The following is a 20,023-nucleotide window of genomic DNA, read 5'->3' as shown; positions in this document are numbered from 1 at the left end:
ACATCATATGAATAAATCATTCTCCATGACCAATAGACAGATTGAATAATTTTGAATCAATCAAATCATTTAATTCATTCATTATCTGTAACCCTTATCCAGTTCAGGGTCGCGGTGGGTCCAGAGCCTACCTGGAATCATTGAGCGCAAGGCGGGAATACACACACATTCACTTACACCTATGGACACTTTGGAGTCGCCAATCCACCTACCAACGTGTGTTTTTGGACTGTGGGAGGAAACCGGAGAAAACTCACACAGACACAAGGAGAAAACACCACACTCCTCACAGACAGTCACCCGGCGGAAACCCACGCAGACACAGGGAGAACACACCACACTCCTCACACACAGTCACCCAGAGGAAACCCACACAGACACAGGGAGAACACACCACACTCCTCACACACAGTCACCCAGAGGAAACCCACACAGACACAGGGAGAACACACCACACTCCTCACACACAGTCACCCGGAGGAAACCCAAGCAGACACAGGGAGAACACACCACACTCCTCACAGACAGTCACCCGGAGGAAACCCACGCAGACACAGGGAGAACACACCACACTCCTCACAGACAGTCACCCGGCGGAAACCCACGCAGACACAGGGAGAACACACCACACTCCTCACACACAGTCACCCAGAGGAAACCCACACAGACACAGGGAGAACACACCACACTCCTCACACACAGTCACCCAGAGGAAACCCACACAGACACAGGGAGAACACACCACACTCCTCACACACAGTCACCCGGAGGAAACCCAAGCAGACACAGGGAGAACACACCACACTCCTAACAGACAGTCACCCGGAGGAAACCCACGCAGACACAGGGAGAACATCTCAATCCAAGAAAAACAACAGTGTGTGAGCACATGAATATCTATCATTTCATATGTTTTTCTATGGACAGTATTCAGCCTGTGAATCTCTAGGTCACATTTAAAATCACTCAATTCAAATGACCAAGGCATTAAGGGTGTTTTCAGACATGTGATGAGACAACTCTGTACAGTTCAGCATCACTGTATGTCGATTGGATTTCTGGACTTGTGTAGAACTGCGGTATTTCTGCAGCTTTCAGGTTCCTTGGGTGTTTCCACTGTATTCTAAGATCTCAGCAGGACAGTGTTTGTACTCTCTGGATACCTGCACTTTACTGTATTCTCGGGATCACAGAGTTTAGACTTTGTTCCTTAGACACCCTCTCTCTGCAGTGCTTTAGTGGCTTCAGAAGCACTTCCTGTGGCTCTCCAGGCCACTGTGGCTTACTGATTGTAAGCTCTTAATTATAAGCTGATTAGAAGCTCCGGTATCTCCGTGCTCTTTGCTGGTAGGGCAGTGTCAGGTCCCTTGGCCTCCAGGTTGTGTGTGTGTGTGTCTGTGTGAGGTGCATATGCATGACCTGCTTCATTTGAGAGCCGTCACACATTTGCAGTAGGTTTCGTTCTCCTTTATTAGTGGCGTCCCGTACTGTGCCTGGCCCCGATAAAGATCTATCCGCTTTAACTCCCAGAGAATCTGACCGCCAGAGCCTCGGCTGATTAGAGAAAGTGCAGCTGTTTCGAGCCTCATCTTGTAGTGTGTGTGTGTTTGTGTGTGTCCTGGGACTGTACAGGGACCTCAGCTGCACACACAGGTTGCATTGAACTGTGACGCTCCTGTTTCTGATCTTGCCATCCCTTAACACCTGTCGCTAGGGAAACTGCAGAGTTTGGTGGGTAGGGGAGGGGTGAGAGTAAAATATAATTGGGCATGGCCCAGTTTGGGCTGTGAGTGATGTGTTTAGAAAACAGGGCGTAGTTTCCTGCAAGGGCTGAATTATTTAAGGAAAGTATCTCATTTCCAGTCTATTTTTATTATTAATTTTACATTTATTATTATTATTTAAAATGAGGCTTAAATTCTAATTTTGCAGAAACCTCCAATACGTTTTTTTAGTTTGCAGCACGGAATCTAATGTGATTTCCAGCTCAAAAGCTGCTATTAGGCAAAATTTCTACTCTTAATTTTTAAAGACTCTGCTGAATAATGCATACAATTAAAACGGCGGCTATTACAACGTGAAAATTGTGGGTTCAGTCTAAAAATGATTAATTGTTGAAGTGTTTCCTGCGGAGATGTGCCTATATCTGACCGCTGTGACGAGGAAGTGTGGAGGCTTAATATCAGGCATTCCAGATGTATAACAGTAATATTGAGGTTTGCGAGAACAAAGCCTATGAACTCATGCTTCCTGAGGACAGTTACCTCACTCAGAAAAAGTGTTTTTGACGGGCGTTCAACTGACACTGAAGGAAACCTCAGAGTCAAAGATGATGCTTGTGTATCTGTCTGCAAGTGCTCTGCGAGGTGAAGTGTAGCTTCATTCATTCATTCATTATCTGTAACCCTTATCCAGTTCAGGGTCGCGGTGGGTCCAGAGCCTACCTGGAATCATTGGGCGCAAGGCGGGAATACACCCTGGAGGGGGCGCCAGTCCTTCACAGGGCAACACACACACCTATGGACACTTTTGAGTCGTCAATCCACCTACCAATGTGTGTTTTTGGACTGTGGGAGGAAACCCACGCAGACACAGAGAGAACACACCACACTCCTCACAGACAGTCACCCGGAGGAAACCCACGCAGACACAGAGAGAACACACCACACTCCTCACAGACAGTCACCCGGAGCGGGACTTGAACCTGTCCCTGGAGCTGTGTCACTGCGACACTACCTGCTGCACCACCCTACCGCCATGTTCTATTGCATTGTTCAGAATTTTTGCAAGTCAGCAACAGTGTTATACAGGTCATGGTCAGTGTGTTGGTCAGCAATAGGAAGAGACCTATTACACCTATGTGTATGGATTGTTGAAAAGGTGACATGCTTTTTAAACTCAGGGACAGTGGTGTCCTACATTCCAGGATTAATTCTCTTTAATCTTCAGCTCGGCAAACCCTGTGAGACCGGGTCAGCCAGCACACTGCCCTTTACATAGTTGTTTTTTTTCTTTCATTCATTCATTCATTCATTCATTCATTTATTTATTTTCCTTTTTAATTCACATTGCTTAATATCATGATTTTTCTCTCTTTTTAAAAGGTATTTTTTTGGCCTGCTGCCCTGTCTTGGCTAAAGCTAGCCCTGTGCTGTTTTGCAACATGATACAAGGCAAGCAGGGCTATGGAGACGAGGGACAGAGTGTAAGGTAAATATATAGGCCCTCGGTCAAATGTGACATGAATTAGGAGTGGCAGGCTGGTCCTGGAGATGGTCAGGCCCGGTACTTGTTTTGGTGGTGGTCTGGTATTTGTGCTTTCACGGCCAGCTCGGGGCTATGTTTGCAAAAAGCTAACAGAAGCATCTCCGTGAGGAAGCCGCTTAATACCCCCTTCGACCGGCTGTGTATCGGTTTCAGTGCCCAAGCACGGACAGTTAGTGTGTTTGGTTAAACCCTTACACTGTTTGGTTTGATTCATAAGGAGCTGAGGAGAACTTAAGCTTTGTTTAATCTCACGAAGGTGTTAATCTCTTTCCAGGATTCCTGCGCTATTGAGTGTTTATTGTTTTAGAGTCGGCCCGGTGCAGACTAGTTATGAGAAGGGTGACAATGATATGAATGAACCTGAAAAACACAAGCCCTGGAGTTCATCAGCAACCTTCGCCCACGTGCAGCATAAGCTCCGCCCCTTCCCTGCTCACTTTACTCTGAAAGGATAGTTGACGGGGGGAGTTTCATGGCCGTTATTGAGAGGATAGACCAGGACACCGGTGTTTGGGGCAGGACCGGTTGAAATTCGACTCTTTACCAAAGACCGATCTTTGACTGAGACGTTCCCAAAGGCGTTTTCAGACTCTTTAGGGAGCTCTGAATATGTCTCGTTTGACAGTCTCCACACAAACACCTTTTTCTGTGATGGATACCGAGCGTTCCCCCGCGATGGCTCCTCTCTGCTGCTTGGCTGTATGAAGCTAGTCAGACAGAGCTGTTCCAACACTAACAACGCTCTGGGCAGGGGGGAGAGGTGGAGAATATCCCCCTCATTTCCCTGGAGAATCATGAATGAAAGCGAAGTTGAATGGGAGAATGTCGCTGGTCCTTTTGGCTTGATAAGAGGCTCCATTCGAAGCACTTGAGCCTTCTAATCTTCGAGCCATTTTCTCCTCAACGCCTCCTTCAGAGTGGCTCCACTTTAACACTCAGACACTTACAGACTGCCTCACAGTGTCATTAGCAGCAAATAACCCCGTATTCAAGCGTCTGTCTATTTACTCAAATTACTCCCCAACAGAGAGACAGGCAGTCAATGCTGAGGCCAGGCTGGGGTTGAAAGCCCCTGATAACAGTGATAAGATGTCCTTATTCTCCCTGATAACAGGCAGACATTCAACCTGGAGCTACACTGTTAAAACACCGGGAAAAGCCTCTTTAGGACTTCTTTAGCAAAGGCAGTGGTTTCAGGCCGTGGACACAGTTCCTCTTTAACGTGAACACACACCCTCTTCGTTATGCTGCAGTTGCCTGAGGCGGTCAGTTTGGGGCTGAATGATTTTATTGCTGTTTTTTTAATTTTTTTTGTTGTATTTCAGTTGTATTTTAAATGTGATTATTTTCTATACGATTCACAGTCTTTTTTTTATTGCCAACAGCAGCATGTCCACATTTTCACAGGGTTAAGTGCTGAAAACGGTGCTAGACCCAACGTGTTTCATTAGATTATTAGTTTACATCTTTTAACAATTTGAACAACTTTTAATAAAGAGGACAATGATAATAATATTTAAACTCATGGATTTTAGCACTCTTTCAAATTACTATTAGGATAAAAAAAAAAAAAACAAGTAAATGTAGCCCTAACTCCAATCTATCCATTCATTATCTGTAACCCTTATCCAATTCAGGGTCACGGTGGGTCCAGAGCCTACCTGGAATCATTGGGCGCAAGGCAGGAATACACCCTGGAGGGGGCACCGGTCCTTCACAGGGCAACACACACTCACACATTCACTCACATTCACACCTACGGTCACTTTTGAGTCACCAATCCACCTACCAACGAGTGTTTTTGGACTGTGGGAGGAAACCGGAGCACCCGGAGGAAACCCACGCAGACACAGGGAGAACACACCACACTCCTCACAGACAGTCACCCGGAGGAAACCCACGCAGACACAGGGAGAACACACCACACTCCTCACAGACAGTCACCCGGAGGAAACCCACGCAGACACAGGGAGAACACACCACACTCCTCACAGACAGTCACCCGGAGGAAACCCACACAGACACAGGGAGAACACACCACACTCCTCACAGACAGTCACCCGGAGCGGGACTCGAACCCACAACCTCCACACCTACCTGCTGCGCCACTGTGCCGCCCCCACTCCAATCTATGCTATTCATTATTAATAATAATAATTAAAATAATACAACAATGGAGAATGTAATGGAGAGTCAGTTGTGTATCTGTGGAGCAGGTGGTTACCTCAAATTATGTTAAAAACTGAAAAACATTTAAATAATAATAACAAAAATAACAAATAATGGAGATACAATGTTAAGCTCAGAGAGTTTCACTCTGGTCTTTTTTTTGTTTGTTTGTTTTGTCTCTAAACAGAGTGCACTTAGTTTAAAGAGTCTTTGGAGAGAGTCCTGTGTGAATTCAGCTTGATCTGTGTTCTGTGTAGTTCAGATGAAACCTGCCAGAGGACGGTGCCGTCTCGAAAGACGTCTCGTTTTGGTCGTTAGTGAGGATGAGAACGGAGCTGGACTCGAAATAAGAGCATGATTCCCACCTTTTCTGGCAGCTGACATAAAGGTTCCTCATCCAATCACAAACAGCCACGTAGGTGTAATTACGCCCAGCTACCAACCTCACTCAGAAATAGTAACCTGCTCCTCAGGAACACTGTTATATTTAGTTCAGAGCTGATGGGTGGGGAAAAGTAAACTTTCAGAAAACAAAGCCTGTGTCTGGAACTTCTGGACTTTAGGAGCCTTCATTAGACTGTGTTTAACACTCACTTCCTGTAGTCAGTGTGGCCCAGCAGTGATGTCACTCCGAATGGTCTGCACCTGTCTGGACACGGCCGTCCTGTCGGAGGCTCACTGCTGTACGCTGTGTATATTTACTCAGCTTTGAACTCCTCCAGCAGCCTCTACAGTTTTAACTGGATTGTTCCACAATTCTCACCTTCCTTCCATTTGTCTTCACTCCATGGCCATCTTCCCTTTCTTTTTTTCTTTCTTACCCCTTTCTTTTTATAATCTCTTTCACCCTCTCCATTCGTGATCAGTTCCTGTGTTGAATCCGTCTCTGAGTGGCTGGTTGTTGTTAATTGGGATGTTCTCTCTCTCTCTCTCTCCTCCTTCTCTCACTCTGTCAGTCTCTCAGTCTTTCTGCTGTGACGTGCTTCAAAGGCTGCTGGCTTTCTTTCTTAAGCCTTAAGTTGCAGATGTCTAAAGAATCTGTCTAATAAAAATGTGTGTGTGTGTTTGTGTGTGTGTGTGTGTGTGTGAGAGAGAGAGTGTGCTATCTTTTTTCTAAACCAGTTAGAACAGTTTAAATTCGGTTTCAGGATTTAACTGAGAATAAACCCTTGTGTTTTGGGTTACAGGATTTACAGGTATTGTATAAAGCCAAACTGTGTGTACGTGTGTGTGTGTGGTTTATAAGCTTTTCTGATCTTGGTCTGTCCAGAATGTAATTACATTCAGTAGGTTCTAGTCTTGTTTCATGTCTAATCCACATTTAGGAAAATGTATTTGGGAGCAGAAAATAGGTGAACTCTTTAACTACTGGGTAAAGCAGTCAGAGGGTGAGCACATCTTGGGTCTGTTTTAAGAGGGCAGTCTCCCTGCTTGTTGTGGGTGAGGAGGGGTAGTAGTAGTAGGCCTGCTTGTTGTGGGTGAGGAGGGGTAGTAGTAGTAGGCCTGCTTGTTGTGGATGAGGAGGGGTAGTAGTAGTAGTAGACCGGCTTGTTGTGGATGAGGAGGGGTAGTAGTAGACCTGCTTGTCGTGGGCGAGGAGGCGTAGTAGTAGACCGGCTTGTTGTGGGTGAGGAGGCGTAGTAGTAGTAGACTGGCTTGTTGTGGGCGAGGAGGCGTAGTAGTAGTAGACCTGCTTGTTGTGAATGAGGAGGCGTAGTAGTAGTAGACCTGCTTGTTGTGGGTGAGGAGGGGTAGTAGTAGTAGGCCTGCTTGTTGTGGATGAGGAGGGGTAGTAGTAGTAGGCCTGCTTGTCGTGGGCGAGGAGGCGTAGTAGTAGACCGGCTTGTTGTGGGCGAGGAGGCATAGTAGTAGTAGACTGGCTTGTTGTGGGCGAGGAGGCGTAGTAGTAGTAGACCTGCTTGTTGTGGATGAGGAGGGGTAGTAGTAGACCTGCTTGTTGTGGGCGAGGAGGCGTAGTAGTAGTAGTAGTAGACCTGCTTATTGTGGGCGAGGAGGCGTAGTAGTAGTAGTAGACCGGCTTGTCGTGGGCGAGGAGGCGTAGTAGTAGTAGACCGGTTTGTTGTGGGCGAGGAGGCGTAGTAGTAGTAGTAGTAGACCTGCTTGTTGTGGGCGAGGAGGCGTAGTAGTAGTAGTAGACCGGCTTGTCGTGGGCGAGGAGGCGTAGTAGTAGTAGACCGGTTTGTTGTGGGCGAGGAGGCGTAGTAAGAGTAGTAGACCGGCTTGTCGTGGGCGAGGAGGCGTAGTAGTAGTAGACCGGCTTGTCGTGGATGAGGAGGTGTAGTAGTAGTAGACCGGCTTGTCGTGGGCGAGGAGGCGTAGTAGTAGTAGACCAGCTTGTTGTGGATGAGGAGGCGTAGTAGTAGTAGACCGGCTTGTTGTGGATGAGGAGGCGTAGTAGTAGTAGACCTGCTTGTTGTGGATGAGGAGGCGTAGTAGTAGTAGACCTGCTTGTCGTGGGCGAGGAGGCGTAGTAGTAGTAGTAGACCGGCTTGTCGTGGACGAGGAGGTGTAGTAGTAGTAGACCGGCTTGTCGTGGGCGAGGAGGCGTAGTAGTAGTAGACCGGCTTGTTGTGGACGAGGAGGCGTAGTAGTAGTAGACCTGCTTGTTGTGGATGAGGAGGCGTAGTAGTAGTAGACCTGCTTGTTGTGGATGAGGAGGCGTAGTAGTAGTAGACCTGCATGTTGTGGATGAGGAGGCGTAGTAGTAGTAGACCTGCTTGTTGTGGATGAGGAGGGGTAGTAGTAGTAGACCTGCTTGTTGTGGATGAGGAGGGGTAGTAGTAGTAGACCTGCTTGTTGTGGATGAGGAGGGGTAGTAGTAATAGACCTGCTTGTCGTGGATGAGGAGGGGTAGTAGTAGTAGACCGGCTTGTCGTGGGCGAGGAGGCGTAGTAGTAGTAGACCGGTTTGTTGTGGGCGAGGAGGCGTAGTAGTAGTAGTAGACCGGCTTGTTGTGGGCGAGGAGGCGTAGTAGTAGTAGACCGGCTTGTCGTGGGCGAGGAGGCGTAGTAGTAGTAGACCGGCTTGTCGTGGATGAGGAGGTGTAGTAGTAGTAGACCGGCTTGTCGTGGGCGAGGAGGCGTAGTAGTAGTAGACCAGCTTGTTGTGGATGAGGAGGCGTAGTAGTAGTAGACCGGCTTGTTGTGGATGAGGAGGCGTAGTAGTAGTAGACCTGCTTGTTGTGGATGAGGAGGCGTAGTAGTAGTAGACCTGCTTGTCGTGGGCGAGGAGGCGTAGTAGTAGTAGACCGGCTTGTCGTGGACGAGGAGGTGTAGTAGTAGTAGACCGGCTTGTCGTGGGCGAGGAGGTGTAGTAGTAGTAGACCGGCTTGTTGTGGACGAGGAGGCGTAGTAGTAGTAGACCTGCTTGTTGTGGATGAGGAGGCGTAGTAGTAGTAGACCTGCTTGTTGTGGATGAGGAGGCGTAGTAGTAGTAGACCTGCATGTTGTGGATGAGGAGGCGTAGTAGTAGTAGACCTGCTTGTTGTGGATGAGGAGGCGTAGTAGTAGTAGACCTGCTTGTTGTGGATGAGGAGGGGTAGTAGTAGTAGACCTGCTTGTTGTGGATGAGGAGGGGTAGTAGTAGTAGACCTGCTTGTTGTGGATGAGGAGGGGTAGTAGTAGTAGACCTGCTTGTTGTGGATGAGGAGGGGTAGTAGTAGTAGACCTGCTTGTTGTGGATGAGGAGGGGTAGTAGTAGTAGGCCTGCTTGTTGTGGATGAGGAGGGGTAGTAGTAGACCTGCTTGTCGTGGGCGAGGAGGCGTAGTAGTAGACCGGCTTGTTGTGGGCGAGGAGGCGTAGTAGTAGTAGACTGGCTTGTTGTGGGCGAGGAGGCGTAGTAGTAGTAGACCTGCTTGTTGTGGATGAGGAGGGGTAGTAGTAGACCTGCTTGTTGTGGGCGAGGAGGCGTAGTAGTAGTAGTAGTAGACCTGCTTGTTGTGGGCGAGGAGGCGTAGTAGTAGTAGTAGACCGGCTTGTCGTGGGCGAGGAGGCGTAGTAGTAGTAGACCGGTTTGTTGTGGGCGAGGAGGCGTAGTAGTAGTAGACCTGCTTGTTGTGGGCGAGGAGGCGTAGTAGTAGTAGACCTGCTTGTTGTGGGCGAGGAGGCATAGTAGTAGTAGACCTGCTTGTTGTGGGCGAGGAGGCGTAGTAGTAGTAGTAGACCGGCTTGTCGTGGGCGAGGAGGCGTAGTAGTAGTAGACCGGTCTGTTGTGGGCGAGGAGGCGTAGTAGTAGTAGTAGACCGGCTTGTTGTGGGCGAGGAGGCGTAGTAGTAGTAGACCGGCTTGTCGTGGGCGAGGAGGCGTAGTAGTAGTAGACCGGCTTGTCGTGGATGAGGAGGTGTAGTAGTAGTAGACCGGCTTGTCGTGGGCGAGGAGGCGTAGTAGTAGTAGACCGGCTTGTCGTGGATGAGGAGGCGTAGTAGTAGTAGACCTGCTTGTTGTGGATGAGGAGGCGTAGTAGTAGTAGTAGACCGGCTTGTCGTGGGCGAGGAGGCGTAGTAGTAGTAGACCGGTTTGTTGTGGGCGAGGAGGCGTAGTAGTAGTAGTAGACCGGCTTGTTGTGGGCGAGGAGGCGTAGTAGTAGTAGTAGACCGGCTTGTTGTGGGCGAGGAGGCGTAGTAGTAGTAGACCGGCTTGTCGTGGGCGAGGAGGCGTAGTAGTAGTAGACCGGCTTGTCGTGGATGAGGAGGTGTAGTAGTAGTAGACCTGCTTGTTGTGGGCGAGGAGGCGTAGTAGTAGTAGTAGACCGGCTTGTCGTGGGCGAGGAGGCGTAGTAGTAGTAGACCGGTTTGTTGTGGGCGAGGAGGCGTAGTAGTAGTAGTAGACCGGCTTGTTGTGGGCGAGGAGGCGTAGTAGTAGTAGACCGGCTTGTCGTGGGCGAGGAGGCGTAGTAGTAGTAGACCGGCTTGTCGTGGATGAGGAGGTGTAGTAGTAGTAGACCGGCTTGTCGTGGGCGAGGAGGCGTAGTAGTAGTAGACCGGCTTGTCGTGGATGAGGAGGCGTAGTAGTAGTAGACCTGCTTGTTGTGGATGAGGAGGCGTAGTAGTAGTAGACCTGCTTGTTGTGGGTGAGGAGGCATAGTAGTAGTAGACCGGCTTGTCGTGGACGAGGAGGTGTAGTAGTAGTAGACCGGCTTGTCGTGGACGAGGAGGCGTAGTAGTAGTAGACCGGCTTGTCGTGGGCGAGGAGGCGTAGTAGTAGTAGACCGGCTTGTTGTGGATGAGGAGGCGTAGTAGTAGTAGACCTGCTTGTTGTGGATGAGGAGGCGTAGTAGTAGTAGACCTGCTTGTTGTGGATGAGGAGGGGTAGTAGTAGTAGACCTGCTTGTTGTGGATGAGGAGGGGTAGTAGTAGTAGACCTGCTTGTCGTGGATGAGGAGGGGTAGTAGTAGTAGACCTGCTTGTCGTGGATGAGGAGGGGTAGTAGTAGTAGACCTGCTTGTTGTGGATGAGGAGGGGTAGTAGTTGTAGACCTGCTTGTTGTGGATGAGGAGGGGTAGTAGTAGTAGACCTGCTTGTTGTGGATGAGGAGGGGTAGTAGTAGTAGACCTGCTTGTTGTGGATGAGGAGGGGTAGTAGTAGTAGACCTGCTTGTTGTGGATGAGGAGGGGTAGTAGTAGTAGACCTGCTTGTTGTGGATGAGGAGGGGTAGTAGTAGTAGACCTGCTTGTTGTGGATGACGAGGGGTAGTAGTAGACCTGCTTGTTGGGTGAGGAGGGGTAGTAGTAGTAGACCTGCTTGTTGTAATCTCTGCTGATCAGACCGGTGTGAACAGGATAAACAGGAATGTTAAGTGTAATCCTCCACCTCACTGCATTATCTCTCAGTGATATCTTGTACTGAAACCTTCTCCAATGCATCAGTAAAAAGGCAGTAGGTGGAAGAGAGTTCCTGAGAGAGGAAAGGGCACCTGTGCTGAGTGGTAATGGCTCAGCTGACCTTTCCAACTGCTGACGGGCAGAAAGTGGCTTTGAGCAGCAGATTGATTGGACGTGATATTTGATGAATGAAGCTGCAGTATGCGGTAAGTCAGGTTTAACCCTAACTTCATGGAGATCCATAGACGCTCACTCTGAGGAAACCTGACACTTGATTACAGCAGGTTTCGATGGGTGGAGCCGCCTTATGCAGATTAGGATTTGACTGACACGTGTCCAGGGTGCGATCCTGTCTGATGCACAGTGATTCCAGGTGGGCTCTGGACCCACCCTGAACAACATGAAGCAGTTACAGAAAATGAATGTTAATGAAGCTCTGACATAAACAATCATACACCCTCTCAGAAAATAGCAGCCCGTTTTATTGAATACAGGTGTGGAATCATAAATGAGTGGTTTTGTGTCTGTTTGTCAGAGGTTCAATAAATCCATTAAGTGCTGTTGCATCCCTCAGCCTCATCAGTTTTACATGGGGGGTTACATTTTTATGTAAATGACTCAAACTGGAAGCTGTTCTCTTTGACCATAAGCTTTTCAACGCTATATATTCTGCTGCTCTTTTCTTTTTTTACAGTAACTGATGTGTAGTATGAAATATGATTATTATCTTTTATTCAGCAAATAAAGGCACTTTTTTAAAGCCCCCCCCCCACTGATCCACTGATGTTTGTGCAGAATCTGACATAGACAGGTTTGATATTCGGCTTCTTAGAAATATGACCTCCTTCTGTATGGAGAAATGTATGTATGTGGAAAAACACCTCTCAACATCATGTGTTTAATCCTAAAGTGCTTGTCATTTTTCTGACCTTGAAGATGCAGCGTCAGCAGTGAAAACTAAAACATTTTCATTTCAGGTTATTGTGGAAACAGTGAGTTCATTGCATGAATTCTAGCAGAGGTCAACAACATGCCTCTTTAAAGGGGCACTCCTCACAGACAGTCACCCGGAGGAAACCCATGCAGACACAGGGAGAACACACCACACTCCTCACAGACAGTCACTCGGAGGAAACCCACGCAGACACAGGGAGAACACACCACACTCCTCACAGACAGTCACCTGGAGGAAACCCATGCAGACACAGGGAGAACACACCAAACTCCTCACAGACAGTCACCCGGAGGAAACCCATGCAGACACAGGGAGAACACACCACACTCCTCACAGACAGTCACCCGGAGGAAACCCACGCAGACACAGGGAGAACACACCAAAATCCTCACAGACAGTCACCCGGAGGAAACCCATGCAGACACAGGGAGAACACACCACACTCCTCACAGACAGTCACCCGAAGGAAACCCATGCAGACACAGGGAGAACACACCACACTCCTCACAGACAGTCACCTGGAGGAAACCCACGCAGACACAGGGAGAACACACCACACTCCTCACAGACAGTCACCCGGAGGAAACCCACGCAGACACAGGGAGAACACACCAAACTCCTCACAGACAGTCACCCGGAGGAAACCCACGCAGACACAGGGAGAACACACCACACTCCTCACAGACAGTCACTCGGAGGAAACCCACGCAGACACAGGGAGAACACACCAAACTCCTCACAGACAGTCACCCGGAGGAAACCCATGCAGACACAGGGAGAACACACCACACTCCTCACAGACAGTCACCCGGAGGAAACCCATGCAGACACAGGGAGAACACACCACACTCCTCACAGACAGTCACCCGGAGGAAACCCACGCAGACACAGGGAGAACACACCTAACTCCTCACAGACAGTCACCCGGAGGAAACCCACGCAGACACAGGGAGAACACACCACACTCCTCACAGACAGTCACTCGGAGGAAACCCACGCAGACACAGGGAGAACACACCAAACTCCTCACAGACAGTCACCCGGAGGAAACCCATGCAGACACAGGGAGAACACACCACACTCCTCACAGACAGTCACCCGGAGGAAACCCACGCAGACACAGGGAGAACACACCTAACTCCTCACAGACAGTCACCCGGAGGAAACCCACGCAGACACAGGGAGAACACACCAAACTCCTCACAGACAGTCACCCGGAGGAACCCACGCAGACACAGGGAGAACACACCACACTCCTCACAGACAGTCATCATTATCATTTAAAAGAACAGGCACTTAAACCAGCCGTTCTGCAAAGGGCTGTTTAGACAGGGGGAGAACACTGCTGTGGGATTTGATCCTTGTGGTATTTAGACCAAAGCATATCCTACATTTCATTAAGACTCCGAAGCCGTTCATTTGTGGAAAATTGGATAATTGGTAAAATATATCAGGTTTAATATTAGCATCGGCATCTATTCGCCTTGCGGTACGGCAAAGTTCAACATTCTCCCTGGCTTCGGAATAAGCCTCGTGTCGCCTGCTAAATGAGTGCTTTGATGTTTTGATACTCCTCGCATAAACAAGGAAAGTGACTTTTCCCGGATAATGATTGGAGGACCGCCCTGCTTGTCTAGACATGATCAGAGAGGAGATCGGGCCTAGTCTATGACATTATGAACAGCAATTTATAGTCCAGAAACAAGCGTCTGTTGGACATGTGGTCTACAGTGGAGCTATTCTCAGCTGGAGAATGAGCCATCCTCCCTCTATTCACACTGGAGCGATGTGTGGGAGGGATTGTCTGAGAGAGATAATTGAATTTCACTTTCTATGAGCCGCACACGCTCCCTTCCGCAAGACAATAGCTCATAGCTGTCTAAGTGGGCCAGCCACAGCTACCAAATGAGAGCGGATCACACCTCAACACATGGATAACTCCTCCCTGCATCTTACTGTATATAACATGCATGTATTAATAATGTGTTGTGGTGTCATGATTATCAAAGCATTTAATCTATAATTCATGGCTGCTTCAGGCACACCCGAGTTTGCATGTTTGTTATCTGTTCTGTTCGCTTCCTCTTCTGATGAATTATTTTAGCTACAGACAAAATAATATATCCACCAGAAAGTGGTTTGATTGGACCGGCATGTTCTGGAGGGAGTCGTCCAGAATCGTGCACAGTGTGCAGCTCAGCCCATTTGATGTGGGGGCGGCACAGTGGCGCAGCAGGTCGTGTCGCAGTCACACAGCTACAGGGACCTGGAGGTTGTGGGTTCAATTCCCGCTCCGGGTGACTGTCTGTGAGGAGTGTGGTGTGTTCTCCCTGTGTCTGCGTGGGTTTCCTCCGGGTGACTGTCTGTAAGGAGTGTGGTGTGTTCTCTCTGTGTCTGCGTAGGTTTCCTCCGGGTGACTGTCTGTGAGGAGTGTGGTGTGTTCTCTCTGTGTCTGCGTGGATTTCCTCCGGTGACTGTCTGTGAGGAGTGTGGTGTGTTCTCCCTGTGTCTGCGTGGGTTTCCTCTGGGTGACTGTCTGTAAGGAGTGTGGTGTGTTCTCTCTGTGTCTGCGTGGGTTTCCTCCGGGTGACTGTCTGTGAGGAGTGAGGTTTGTTCTCCCTGTGTCTGCACTATTCTCAAGACTGTCTTTATTGACAAGTTTGATTAGACTCCATGTTGCACGATAACTTCCATAAAAGCATCATTATTGACAGCTCGGTCGGAGCACTGTTTATTGATTACAGTGCTGGAAATGCTGCTGTTTTAGTGCCGTAAGATCAATGTTTAGCATCAAGACCAATAGCAGGAGATGCTTTCACAGCCTGAAGTATCTCATTTCCAGTTCTTTCTTTCCAGGTCACTACAGCGTCTGGATTGGCTTCCATGACCTTACTTGACACCCTCAATATTTTCCACACCTCATAACTCTAAAAGTGGGCCCCTTGCCCGGCCGGTTTGTCGCTGTAGCCAGCCGGTTTGTTTGTGTGCATATATTTGAACTCCAAAGTCAGGAGGAAAAATGGAGCATGTTTGTTTTCCATCGTCTGCCACTCTTCATGCGTTTGTTCCCCAAACACCGATGCCATGAAACCCCCTTCCTTCCCTCTGCTCTGTCCTCATTTGTGTCACTCTTTTCACCCCTCGCCTTTTTGTCTCGCTCCTTACTTCACGCCACCCAAAGGATGAAAAGAAGCCCGTGGCTTATGAACGCAGGTGCTGCGGTGCAAATTAATTTCCATATCACGGTGATAAGAGACGTACCGCCGTCACTCTCCGGCGCCCTCTCGCAGAAAACAATTTTCACTGCCTTATTTATCATCAAACAATCAGACGTGCCACGCTGACAGTCGTTGCTATGACAATGGAGCCCATGTAAAGACCACCAAAACTACCGCTAAGGGCCTGGCATCCCGCCAGCTCCGGTTTTACTCTCAATTCCATCAATTCACCGAATGCTTTCGCTTGATAGGGGGGCGTCTAATTGATTATTTATGAGATCTGCTCAGGTCTGTAACAGTGAGTATGTTTGGTGGATCTCTCGAATGCTCAGAGACCCTGTTTCGTCCAGAGCTATATACAAGCATGTGGTCCCACAGATTCTGCTCTTCTGCCGCCATAGAGAAGACTTGTACGTGTTGAAATGAACGGTAATTGAAAGAGTAAATGCTGCTAAACAGTAGCTGTAGCAACGCTCAGAGGCTTTGTCACTTTAAACCTTTAGGAGGGTTGTATGATACAAATGTAATTCTCCTCTCAGAGGCATTTAATCTGCCACAGAGTGCTGTTCTTAATTATACTTTATGGCAGATTTCCTCCACCGCGCAAACCCAACACACAATGTGTCTGAGAAAATCACAGACTGGATCTTCATCTGTCAGCAGAAAAATGTGGGAGCAAGACGTTTAATAGAAAGAGCAATAAATAAATAAGAACCCGAGAAACCGGGTCAAAAGATCAAGTAGCAGGAAGTCGTAGCGCAAACAAGACAAAATGCTAAGCTAACGATGGCTTGACACTTGGTGTGATGCACTTCCAGGTAACGCTATGCAACAAAACACTTCCACAGGTGCAGCAGAGTAGTGCACTGGAGATGAACCTCGTCCTCTCTCTCTGATTGGCGTGGTGGCTGTCAATCTACTCCTCATGACGCCTCCTGAGGATTCTGGGAAGTGGAGTCCGTGTTGAATGTAGAGACACGTGTGATAGGGGACGGCGTGACGTTCTCTCAGAAACAAAACCACAACCTGTGTATTACCGTTAAACATATTACAACAAATCCGCATCCTCCTTTCATCCAGTTAGACTCTGAGCCCTTCTGCCCACGCACGACCTCGCCCAGGGCCGTGTACGTGCCTCCTCACCACAGCGGGGTCAGGGAGTGTGTTTACGTGTGTTTGTGTGTGTGTTATCTGTGGGAGTTTGTGCTGATGATGTAGTGATGGATACAGAGCAGTCGTGTCGCTTGTGATTCAGCGTGTGCAGCACACGCAGTTTACCGCAGAAAGGCAGGCAGCCCACGCTGATCAGTCTAAAGCGATCTGCTTCTGCCATTAACCAGCTCTCAGAGGCCTGGGGATTGGACGATAAACTAAAGCTGTAAAAATGCATCTGTCATAAGGTGGTGAAATGTTGGAATGCATTATAATAAGGACCCGGAGAAATCACACGCTTATGTTCTGACCGGATTAACACACTCAAATTTAAAGCTAGGGGTTGTTTCTATTGTCTGCATGGCACTGCTGTGCTACAATAACTTAATCAAACTTAATTTCATAAAGCACTGTATCAGAGATTTACACCACTATTAAATACGTGAAGTTGCCTGCTACAACTGTGCAGATTTACCGAGGTGTTTGGCGGAGGCTGAAGTTGTTTACACTTATCAAAATCACCATTAACGGCTTGTTTATCCTGCTCCAGTCAGGCAGCCTCAGCTATTTCTTTATTTTGAGGGTAGTGCGTTTTACAGGATAAATATTTGAATACAGGGGGTTTTTCTTGGTTATGGTGCTGCCCTGGTTTTACACACTTCATTTAGCTCACTGAAGTCACTTGACATATCACATTAGAGACTGCACTCTGTACGAAGCACACGCAGGTTGTATGGGCGCCGTAGACCAGCGTGTAGCTACACGTGAGGCTAAAAGTCACAGTTCCCAACAACTACAACAAAAGTGTCTGAGTGATCCATTGTGTAAGGTGTTTGTTTCATTGCAGTGTGAAGTCAAGACTCTTTTTAACATGGTTTCAATTGACGATTAACCCATTGTTGGCTGTGTTTTATTGGTGGGTTTTACTGCTACTGTTTACTGACAGTTCTGCAAGAAACAATCGAATTGTTTTTTGTTTTTCTCCAAATTAGTGCATTTCTATGTGGTGCCCTAATAATACTCTGTTCTGTCTTCCAGGTCCAGAACACCTCTCATCCCCCTGGAAGACGCGAGGAGGAGAAGGAGGGGAATACAACAGCGGAAAGTAGGTTTGTTGGTGTGTTTGATTCTTTAAGTGGGCAGCGGGAAAGGAACACAAGAAATAATGTGTTTGTTTTTGAAGGAAAGACACTTATTTGATTAGATTTGTGGAAAAATGTAAGCTGATCATTTTCAAAAGTTCCGTTGGTTTAAAATAGGTTGCTTTCATGAAACAAAAACACAGACGGTACTCTTCATACGTTCTTAGGCTAAATATTTCGCCTTTAAATGGAAACACACATTTATTTACATAAGTCATGAGGCAAAACATTAAAATAGCCTCCTCATTGGACTTTTGATCAGCTCCAATGATCGTAGGTGCACTTTGTAGTTCTACCATTATAGATTCTACCATTGTACATTCTACCACCGATGTGGGGTAGGGTGTGGTTTTGGGGGGTGAGATGTGCAGAGCAAATTAACTACGATTTATAAGTGTAGAACTAAAAAGTGCAGTTTGTTTTGCTCAGGCGTTGATCAGAGGTGGAGTGTGTTTTCACTTTCGAGTCTTGTGGTTTCACGCTTATGCTCTGAGGGGGATTTTCCTGCTAGTGTTGCCTCAGTCACACTGCTGGACTGAGTACAGTTCACCAACCAATGTGTACTGTCCACCGATGAAGGACTAGAAGACAACCAGCTCTAACTCTGCAGCAACCGATGAGCTACTTTCTCTGACTTCTACAGGGTGGACCAAAGGGGTAGGAGTGTTTAATAACTCCAACAGCACTGCTGTGTCTGATCAACACACCACCACCACTACGTCTGTAGCAATGAGAATGTTGTGACGATCCCTCGGGGGTCAGTGAGGTCTTGACAACAGCACATAACTCTATGAATGATAGCAGGCTTAGCCTCAGCACTTAGGCTTTGATATGAACGACCTTTTAGCTTTGTTTAATGTTGTATATATGTACAGGACATGTGGAATGTTGGGAGACCTTTCTTCTCTCCGCATGCTCGGCGCTGGGTACTGCAGACAGTGTATACAGACGGCGGCGTGCTCCATCCCATAGTAAAACCGCTTGAACTGGAGTTAACTCTCAGCTCACCCTGGTTACGAAATGTTAGTTGAAATTATGTGATGATTGTCTCCACATCCACTTTTGAGCGGATTGTCGATGTTCTCCATGTTTGAGGAGCCCCGATGATACGGACTGCTTTCGGATTTCATTAAAAAGAGGTCAGGAACGTGTTCCGAAGAGCATGGCTGTCTGAGTAAGGCTGAAAGAGTAATCATTTTATATTGAGATCACTATTTGAACGTTTTTAAATCGCCCAGAGGGGTCAGTCCCTTGGCCAGTTTGGCTCTGAAGTAACTGCAAATCAGATTAAGATACACTCTGCGCATTTATGAGTTCAATTGATGATTCTAGTGTCACAAGGCAGGTTTTTCCACAATATTTTAAAGAATATTTACATTTAAAAATCCTGTAAATCACTCATTTATTGTCTGAAGCGATAAATATCCAGCAACAACCAAAAAGCAATAGGTTTGTAAACAAAATACATATGTAGCTCCTTCCCTGTCTCTTAACTGTCGTGACTTCCTTCTGAAAGTGAATCATAAACAATGCAAACAGTGCAGCTTTTGTTTTTGTTGTATATTTTTAACAAGTTAAAATGTCATAAATGTATCAAAATCTAGTGTGTTGTCCAATGAAATAGCATTAAAGATCATTCATAAACAAGGTAGGACTTGTACATCTAATGTCATGTGTTTTCATTGAGATGAATCCAGTCACAATGCATTGTTAAAGCGATTGGCATGAACTTGACTGGTGCACTTTTACCTGACACATATTCACCCAGGATGGTGATGTAGTCATTCATTCATTCATTATCTGTAACCCTTATCCAGTTCAGGGTCACGGTGGGTCCAGAGCCTACCTGGAGTCATTGGGCGCGAGGCAGGAATACACCCTGGAGGGGGCGCCAGTCCTTCACAGTGCAACACACACACTCACACACACATTCACACCTACGGACACTTTTGAGTCGCCAATCCACCTACCAACGTGTGTTTTTGGACCGTGGGAGGAAACCGGAGCACCTGGAGAACACACCACACTCCTCACAGACAGTCACCCGGAGGAAACCCACGCGGACACGGGGAGAACACACCACACTCCTCACAGACAGTCACCCGGAGGAAACCCACGCGGACACAGAGAGAACACACCACACTCCTCACAGACAGTCACCCGGAGGAAACCCACGCAGGAACAGAGAGAACACACCATACTCCTCACAGACAGTCACCCGGAGGAAACCCACACGGACACGGGGAGAACACACCACACTCCTCACAGACAGTCACCCTGA

General features: G+C 47.8%; 1 protein-coding gene across 8 annotated transcripts in view; it reads left to right on the top strand.

Moving 5' to 3' along the window:
• Positions 1-20,023, top strand: part of strbp (spermatid perinuclear RNA binding protein) — a 114,456-nt gene that overhangs the window by 32,566 nt on the left and 61,867 nt on the right. For 5 of the 8 annotated variants that reach the window (XM_066650721.1, XM_066650715.1, XM_066650716.1 and 2 more), the window contains one exon: positions 17,639-17,705. The gene's annotated coding sequence lies outside the window, so the exon portion shown is untranslated. Of the gene's footprint in view, positions 1-14,722; positions 14,839-17,638; positions 17,710-20,023 lie in introns of those variants that run through there. The other 3 variants (XM_066650718.1, XM_066650720.1, XM_066650719.1) reach the window with 3 other exon arrangements.

The sequence above is a fragment of the Hoplias malabaricus genome, chromosome 18, assembly GCF_029633855.1.
Source record: "Hoplias malabaricus isolate fHopMal1 chromosome 18, fHopMal1.hap1, whole genome shotgun sequence".
NCBI lineage: Eukaryota > Metazoa > Chordata > Actinopteri > Characiformes > Erythrinidae > Hoplias > Hoplias malabaricus.
This window is presented reverse-complemented; position numbering and strand designations above follow the sequence as displayed.